The sequence below is a fragment of the Bos javanicus genome, chromosome 17 (genome assembly GCF_032452875.1).
Source record: "Bos javanicus breed banteng chromosome 17, ARS-OSU_banteng_1.0, whole genome shotgun sequence".
In the NCBI taxonomy this organism is placed as follows: domain Eukaryota; kingdom Metazoa; phylum Chordata; class Mammalia; order Artiodactyla; family Bovidae; genus Bos; species Bos javanicus.
Window position 1 is genome coordinate 34,312,965 of NC_083884.1, and position 8,107 is coordinate 34,321,071.

Here is an 8,107-nt window from a genome sequence, read left to right on the forward strand (position 1 = left end):
AATACATCATACCTATTGCCTTATGTAAGTAAGATATAATCTTACAAGAGTTGGCCATTTTTGTTATAATCAAGCAGACATTTTTCTTGCAATACTGTATTTTTCTCTAGCTCAGCAAAATGATTTGCCAAAATTATTTATGCCAAATTTATGCCAACTTTCCATAAATTTGGCAAGAGTACTATCACAATTAGGGCTTCCTAGGTGGCACCAGTAATAGAGTTTGCTGGTCAATGCAGGAGACATAAGAGATGAAGTTTCGATCCCTGAGTCAGAAAGATTCCATAAAGTAGGAAACAGCATCTCAGTCCAGTATTCTTTCCTGGGAAATCCCACAGACAGAGGTGCCTGGAGGGCTAAAGTCCACGGGGCCACAGAGTTGCACAGGACTGAGGGACTGAGCACACATACTATCACAATTGAATTCCCATTGGAAAGAAATTTTAAAGCATGTTTTCCAAAAGAATAAAGTTTAGGAACAGAATATGTAGCTAGGAAGCCTTACTAAAGTGACTCAAGTGAATTTAGTTTTCTTCTATTGCCTAAAAGGCAATATATGAAGAAACTAGATTATACATGTATGCATTTTTTTCCCAACTAAAAATCTCTTTTCCCCTCTTCTTACAAGAGTTCAAGAGAGACCACTCTAGGGGTATATTTTCATAGGAATTTCCTCTAATTCCTACCATCACCAAGGCATTTTTAGGCTAGCTTTAAAAGAAAAAGGAAAAGTCTAGTCCATGATCTGTAGAGAAGGCAATGGCACCCCACTCCAGTACTCTTGCCTGGAAAATTCCCTGGATGGAGGAGCCTGGTAGGCTGCAGTCCATGGGGTCGCTAAGAGTCAGACACGACTGAACGACTTCCCTTTCACTTTTCACTTTCATGCATTGGAGAAGGAAATGACAACCCACTCCAGCGTTCTTGCCTGGAGAATCCCAGGGACGGGGAAGCCTAGTGGGCTGCCATCTATGGGGTTTTACAGAGTTGGACACAACTGAAGTGACTTAGCAGCAGCAGCAGCAGCAGCAGTTCATGATCTGAGAGTACCAGTTACTCAAATGTTTAATGAAAGGATCTGTGCTTCTCACTTTTTAATCCAAATGCCTGGTACTATAAAATCACAAACATAGTCTTGGAATAGGTGACAGAACACCCCAAGGAAAACCCTTGTCCAATCTATTTTAATGAGAAGCAAATGATAAAAAAGATGAAAGACAAGTTTTAACAATTCTCTCTGTCTGACTTTCACTGATATAAATCTATATATGTCCTCAGTGTTAAGACAGCACCCACAGTGTTGCTGAAATAGATTTTGGTTAACACGATGTATATGATATGGCAATTTTTAATTTCCTTTTTCTTGTTTAGACTTTTCATAGACACCTACTTTCAATGACAGTACTTAAGAACTTTTCTCAATTTTTTGTCAGATATTTCCTATGTGTCTGCTGCTAGTAACATGTTAGTATCATGATGACATTAAAAAACAGATTTGGCACAGGCAAATTATATGTTGTATATAAATCAACTGAAAATAATTTATAATATGATTAATCTGGTCAGAATATAAGGGAATTTGAAAAGAGAGAGATCTTATGAGGAGCTAAAAAAGAGAACAAGGAATAATCTATAAGAATCCTCACTATATTCCCATAGAGCAACCTGATACTTGGTGGTATTTAGAAATTATCTACACAATGAGTAATAGTTTGGGGACTGGGTAATCTAATCTGTACAGTAAGTCATGTAAACTGGAACTTGAGCATGACTCCATGAGGAGTTTTATATTCCACAGCTATTTGGTGATAGCCCAGTTCTGATAAAGATGAGAGAATTCCGATTAATATCAGAGATACGCCCGAGGCACTGCTGATAGGGAATCATGGTCAGTAATCTAAAAAATGCCAACAACCATGAGCACTGGATTATGGAAGCCCAAAACAGTATCTCAACCATCAATCTTCTGCCTAACAATGCTCAAGGAATTTTCAGGATGACATAACAGACTAAAGAGCTGGAAAACAAACAAATACGTCTGACATTCATTATATATTCTTTCCTCTTGATCTTTCCGTTTCCTACCCTACTTCCTTCTTGCTCCCACCTCCATCATTGCACTTACACAAGTAAAAGCAATATTTGATCCTATACAGTTTGAAAACAGTTTATCCTGACAGTAATGTTTGAGTGCTATGTTAAAAAGTATGGTCGAGCCTCTTGTTCTTCCCTAACTACAGATAAGGAAAACATTCCAAGAAATAAAAGTAGTTTTGTCTTCACAAAGTTCTGGGAATGATATTTATCCAAAGGCCAAATGTCCCATCTTCAGAGCAGAGGCATCATGCAGCTACGGTGTCATCACAGAATGGAGACCATCTGGGAAAGTGGCCACTTGCCACAATCTCTGGATCCTGACAGGAGCATTGCACACTCCTGTGGGTTTCCATTCCACAGCTGCTGCCTGGATGAATTTCCCACTAGAATTGTTCAGTTAGTTACTTCCTTCTAGCCCATTCCCCATAGAACACGCAAAGGGCTAGCACCTGCTTGCTTTGAATGCTGACTGAGGAAAACACAGGCTCCAAGTAAGTCCTCAGAACATGTGGGGATGAAATAATGCAACCAGGAAGCTTAACACAAGATCTGCCTTAAGATCTCTTCCCTCAGCCATAGAAGAGTTTCCAGTGGCTTAAGGTTTTGGACAGTTAACTGAGAAAGGAAAGGAAATGAAAACGTGTTTAACTATCATTGCAAGATTGATCTGACATACAAAAAACTGACTCCTTTTGGGGTAACAAGCGTAGGACTAATTCTATGAAGTTAGTTTGTCATTTTAATTCTCTTTTCAAATAGTTCTTTGTGGACAAGTGAAGTGACTCATTCTACCAAAACTGATTTGAATTCATAATCCATGACTGGACATTTTATTTACCTTGTTTTCAACAAGTTCTCAAGAAAAAATGCCTGTATTCTTAGAATTTTCTTTTCTAGTAAAACTGTATCTGATTGTAACAAAGTTTTGCTTGTTTAGAGTAGAATTTAAACTTTTATAAGCATTTTAAGGTAATTTATGCTGACTGAAGCTTAACAAGTTTCCATCTCTAAAGAAGGCAATTTGAAAATCCCTCCCAGAGACAGGGCATCACAAAAGAAAACACTCATATGTCATAAAAAAAAAAAAAACAGCAAATATAAAACCACTCTTTGAATAAACAGAGCCTATTCTTTTACACTAATTAGAGATTTATCTGTTTGAGTCTTTTATGCAAAATGAAGAACACAAGACCCAGGTTCTCCTTGAAATAAGTACCTGTTCCCCACCTTCTTCCCATGTATTTATGTGCATATTTACTTTTGTTTTATATTTTAACACATAGTTTTAAAATGGATGTTCAGTGTAAAAACTTATACACTATAGACAAATTAAAAAGGGAAATAAAAATATCTGACACACTGTCACCAAGGAATAAACAGAAATAAATTTGAGAAAACACCTAATAGACTTTTCTCTATATACAGTCTAAGCCTGTTCATTTATGTCTTATCCATGCTACAGGTACACAGATAGACAAAGTTTAATAGAAGCTTAATGATGATAAAGCATCTATATTTTACAGCTTTATAATCTGCTTTTATTTCATTTAATATTTTTGCATGTCTATAAAATAGATCTAGGCCCTTAAATCTATTTCTCACTTCCACTGTATAATCATAAGGGATTTGATTTAGGTCATACCTGAATGGTCTAGTGGTTTTCCCTACTTTCTTCAATTTCAGTCTGAATTTGGCAATAAGGAGTTCATGGTCTGAGCCACAGTCAGCTCCTGGTCTTGTTTTTGCTGACTGTATAGAGCTTCTCCATCTTTGGCTGCAAAGAATATAATCAATCTGATTTCAGTGTTGACCATCCAGTGATGTCCATGTATAGAGTCTTCTCTTGTGTTGTTGGAAGAGGGTATTTGTTATGACCAGTGCATTTTCTTGGCAAAACTCTATTAGTCTTTGCCCTGCTTCATTCCGTATTCCAAGGCCAAATTTGCCTGTTACTCCGGGTGTTTCTTGACTTCCTACTTTTGCATTCCAGTCCCCTATAATGAAAAGGACATCTTTTTTGGGTGTTAGTTCTAAAAGGTCTTGTAGGTCTTCATAGAACCGTTCAACTTCAGCTTCTTCAGCACTACTGGTTGGGGCGTAGACTTGGATTACTGTGATATTGAATGGTTTGCCTTGGAAACAAACAGAGATCATTCTGTCATTTTTGAGATTGCATATAAGTACTGCATTTCGGACTCTTTTGTTGACCATGATGGCCACTCCATTTCTTCTAAGGGATTCCTGCCCGCAGTAGTAGATATAATGGTCATCTGAGTTAAATCCACCCATTGCAGTCCATTTCAGTTCGCTGATTCCTAGAATGTCAACATTCACTCTTGCCATCTCTTGTTTGACCATTTCCAATTTGCCTTGATTCATGGACCTGACATTCCAGGTTCCTATGCAATATTGCTCTTTATAGCATCAGACCTTGCTTCTATCACCAGTCACATCCACAGCTGGGTATTGTTTTTGCTTTGGCTCTATCCCTTCATTCTTTCTGGATTTATTTCTCCACTGATCTCCAGTAGCATATTGGGCACCTACTGACCTGGGGAGTTCCTCTTTCAGTATCCTATCATTTTGCCTTTTCATACTGTTCATGGGGTTCTCAAGGCAAGAATACTGAAGTGGTTTGCCATTCCCTTCTCCAGTGGACCACATTCTGTCAGATCTCTCCACCATGACCCGCACGTCTTGGGTTGCCCCACGGGCATGGCTTAGTTTCACTGAGTTAGACAAGGCTGTGGTCCTAGTGTGATTAGACTGACTAGTTTTCTGTATGGTTTCAGTGTGTTTGCCCTCTGATGCCCCCTTGCAACACCTACCATCTGACTTGGGTTTCTCTTACCTTGGACGTGGGGTATCTCTTCACGGCTGCTCGAGCAAAGTGCAACCATTGCTCCTTACCTTGGACGAGGGGTATCTCCTCACCGCCACCCTCCTGACCTTCAGTGTGGGATAGCTCCTCTAGAGAAATATCAATAACCTAAGATATGCAAATGACACCACCCTTATGGCAGAAAGTGAAGAGGAACTAAAAAGCCTCTTGATGAAAGTGAAAGTGGAGAGTGAAAAAGTTGGCTTAAAGCTCAACATTCAGAAAATAAAGATCACGGCATCCAGCCCCACCACTTCATGGGAAATAGATGGGGAAACAGTGGAAACAGTGTCAGACTTTATTTTTCTGGGCTCCAAAATCACTACAGATGGTGACTGCAGCCATGAAATTAAAAGACGCTTACTCCTTGGAAGGAAAGTTATGACCAACCTAGATAGCATATTCAAAAGCAGAGACATTACTTTGCCAACAAAGGTTCGTCTAGTCAAGGCTATGGTTTTTCCTGTGGTCATGTATGGATGTGAGAGTTGGACTGTGAAGAAGGCTGAGTGCCGAAGAATTGATGCTTTTGAACTGTGGTGTTGGAGAAGACTCTAGAGAGTCCCTTGGACTGCAAGGAGATCCAACCAGTCCATTCTAAAGGAGATCAGCCCTGGGATTTCTTTGGAAGGAATGATGCTAAAGCTGAAACTCCAGTACTTTGGCTACCTCCTGCGAAGAGTTGACTCATTGGAAAAGACTCTGATGCTGGGAGGGATTGGGGGCAGGAGAAGAAGGGGACGCCAGAGGATGAGATGGCTGGATGGCATCATTGACTCAATGGACGTGAGTCTGAGTGAACTCTGGGAGTTGGTGATGGACAGGGAGGCCTGGCGTGCTGTGATTCATGGGGTCGCAAAGAGTCAGACACGACTGAGTGACTGATCTGATCTGATCTGATAAAATAGAACTAGGTTATTCATTTTAATATTTGAATCATAAACATGTCAATCTCACTACACTTTTGCCATCACTGGGTATTAACTTTTTCTAATTGGATGGGTAAAAGATGATTTTTTTTATTTTATTGCATTTATTTGATTTTTAGTCAAATTAGAAAAACGTTTAGATGTTAGTGATTATTTGTTTTTACCCACTTGAGAAATTGCCCAAACTCTTTATACTTTTTCTAGTTAGTGTTTACTTCTGTTCTTAATTTCTTATATTATATTTGTATATCACTGATATTAAACTCTTTGTATTCTACATGTTTTAAATTATATTAATATAGATAATATTCTTAGACTTTCATTTACAATATGTGGAAATAAATGCACATATGCATGTGTGAATATAAATATAGTATTTATCATTTTCATGAATGGAATTCTCTCTTTAGATTATATGCTTCTTTATCGAAGACTGCAATATTTATTCTGTATTGCACACAGAATGTGTGTGTGTGTGCTAAGTCACTTCAGTCATGTCCAACTCTGTGCAAACCTATGGACTTCAGCTTGCCAGGCTCCTCTGTCCATGGGATTCTCCAGGCAAGAATTCTGGAGTATTGCCGTGCCATCCTCCAGGGGATCTTCCCAACCCAGGGATCCAATCTGCATTTCTTAAGTCTATCTGCATTGGCAAGTGGGTTCTTTACCACTAGTACCATCTGGGAAGCCCATTGCTTTCAGAATATATGTTTTCTTAAATTTTGATGGGCAAGGAACAGTGTCTATTAACAAAGTAATTTGTTACAGAATAATTTATAGATACAAAAGAAAGAAAGAGAAAGACAATGATTGAGAGAAGAGTGAAAGAAAAAGGATTACCTACAGGGATTTTTTCCCAATTGGCTTTATGCTTTAATCTAATTGTTATTGTCAATCAAGCAAAAGACCTGTGAGTAGGTACCTACTTAGAATTCAAAAGTTTTCTTGCCTGGAGAATCCCAGGGATGGCAGAGCCTGGTGGGCTGCTGTCTATGGGGTCGTACAGAGTCGGACACGACTGAAGTGACTTAGTAGTAGTACCAACATTTTTTCACAATAGTGACCAAACTATCAGTTCCCAAATTTGTGTCATTAACTAAGACACAAGCTAAACTTCAACTGAAAGACTGTCACTGCACAATATTTAGTCTTGGATGGATATTTTCAAACAGAGAATGATTTATAAAAGCAGAAGACTGGTTCACTCATGAGATGAGCAGTATCACTCTCTAGCCACCAGCTCTGTCGTTATTTTTTCAAAGTTGTTTGGTCACAATGTAGTCAGAAATACCAGAACAAAATGAGGAGTGATTCCTTAATCCCATCATATAATGAGAGTCATCACTGTGTGATGAATGCCATGTGCTATGCTTAGTCTCTCAGTCATGTCCAACTCTTTGTGACCCCATGGACTGTAGCCCACCAGGCTCCTCTGTCCATGGGGATTCCCCAGGCAAGAATACTGAAGGTAGGTTGCCATGCCCTCCTCTAGGGGATCTTCCCAACCCAGGGACTGAACACAGCTCTCCCACACTGCAGGAGAATTCTTTATCATCTGAGCCACCAGTGAAGCCCACAATGAATGTTAGATGGCTCCTTTACAACAACATGACAAATACATGCTAATTGGTCTCGTAAGACTTTTTTTCCCCCCCCAATTGGCATAGCTGTCTCTGTCTCTGTGGCTGTATATGGCTTTTTTTTTTTTTTTTTTAAGTCTCTATGACTGACCAAAACCATTCTGATTGACATCCCATGTTTTTAGAGAAGACCTGTTACTTTGTAGCCCTTCTATCCTAGAAACCATTCTTAGTGTATTTAAATAAAAGACTTTAAATAGATCTGTTGTATTATTTAAAGTTTTATTCTCAGAGCACCATGTCATTTCCAAATTATTATGGTATTTCACTTTCACTTTTCCTTTCATGCATTGGAGAAGGAAATGGCAACCCACTCCAGTGTTCTTGCCTGCAGAATCCCAGGGACAGGGGAGCCTGGTGGGTTGCCATCTATGGGGTTGCACAGAGTCGGACATGACTGAAGTGACTTAACAGCAGCAGCCTCCTGTTATCTTCTAAATATCACTTAAAATTTCTAAATTATAAAGCAATCTTTCATTTTAGAAGTAACAAAAATTTTAAATTCTGGTTGTAAGATGCCAGAAAATAGTCATTATGACAATAATTGTAATATTTACAGC

The 8,107-nt window shown here is 38.9% G+C and overlaps 1 pseudogene; it reads right to left on the reverse strand.

The window, feature by feature from the left end:
* Positions 1-3,744: 3,744 nt before the first annotated feature.
* LOC133228459 (craniofacial development protein 2-like) lies at positions 3,745-5,028 on the reverse strand (annotated as a pseudogene).
* Positions 5,029-8,107: the final 3,079 nt, after the last annotated feature.